This window comes from Lactuca serriola, chromosome 4, assembly GCF_051521515.1.
Source record: "Lactuca serriola cultivar US96UC23 chromosome 4, Lser_US96UC23_V15, whole genome shotgun sequence".
Lineage (NCBI taxonomy): Eukaryota > Viridiplantae > Streptophyta > Magnoliopsida > Asterales > Asteraceae > Lactuca > Lactuca serriola.
The window spans coordinates 119,093,844-119,095,372 of record NC_136411.1 but is presented as its reverse complement, the minus strand read 5'-3'; positions in this window follow the sequence as shown (position 1 = coordinate 119,095,372).

Sequence of the window (1,529 nt, the reverse complement as noted above, 5' to 3'; positions counted from 1 at the left end):
GTTGGTGTGAGTTTTGGGTGGCTGGAAAACCTTAGAAACCACCACCACCGCCGTGAGGTGGTGGCTGCCACCATACACCGCCATGTATGTGTGTGTTTAGTGGGTGTGTGCGTTTTTAATTGAGATTTAGCATTGTAAAGTGGACTACAAATTGGAATAATGAAAAGCAAACTGAAAACCACCACCGTAGGGTGGTGGCTACTGCCACCGGCCGCCGTGTCGGGTGGCGGTGTGCTCGTCTTGTGAGTTGACTCGTTTGGGGGATGCTTGAAACCCTAATGGGCCTTGTTAGCCTAATGGGCCCAATAAAACCCTAATGGGCTTGATGTCATTCTAGTGGGCTTGATAGGCCCAATAAAGCCCTAAATAACCTAAATGTCCAACAAATTAATAAATGGGCTAGTACTTGGGTTGGAAACCCTAATTAGGGTTTCGAAAACCCTAATGCAATCGAAACCTTAATTTAGGGAAATTAATCGGGACACATGGGAATTATTTAATAACTAGAGATATTAAATAACAACCATTGGCAAAAACTAATCTAAGCAACATTGGACTTAATGGATTAAGTCGTTAGTGGATTAAGTCTTTAATGGGTTAAGTAGGACACTTAACCCTAATCATTTTTTATGAGAAACCCTAATTTCCACTTGAGTTTATTGTTGGGCCTTCTATTGGGCCTTGATGATTGGGTAATTAATGGGCTTTGGGGTAAGGCTTATATGAGGAGTTGGGCCCAATTTGGAAAATCGGGCCATAAATGGGCCATGGTTTGGGCCTTAATGATTATATGACATTTGGCCATTAGAAGGTCAAATGTTGGACTGGACTTTTGGTTGGGCCTTATGGTAAGACCTTATAAAGGTTTGGACCCAATTTGGAAAAATTGGGCCATGTGTTGGGCTTTGATTCTTGGTTGACTTTGGGACTATGGTTTGGGCCTTGGGCTTGAATAGGCTAAGCTTGGGGTAATGTAGCAATTATCCAAGTAGGTATTACAGTTAAGTGTTGGGACCCAACTATTAATTGGGTGTTATTTTGGAATTGACAGTTCGGGAATCTGTCATCCAGCAGCTGGGGTTGAGTCAGCGGGACTTCAGTAGTGTGGGGTTGTGTCTACGGGACTTCAAAAGTGTAAGGTGAGTTACCTTCCAGTAGGGGTGGGTCTAAGGCCACAATGCCGGCCCACCAACAAGGGTAGTTGGTAGATAATTGTCTTTATGATAATTATCTTGGTATGTTTAAGTGATATGCTCATGAGATATGCTTATGTGATGTGCTTATGAGATATATTTGTGTGATATGCTTATGTGATATGCTATGTGTGTTAGTGGTAGTAGTAGGGAATAGTTTTTACCTGACTCGGTCGTTAGGATCGAAGGGTAGGTTAGTACCGCACAAATGCCTGAGTGTATGATTATATCATGATATTATATGATAGTGGTAGGGATGAAATAGTCCCCGGTTACCGGTTGAAAGATACCGATGGCAGATACCGATTGAAAGATACCGATGACAGTTACCGGTTG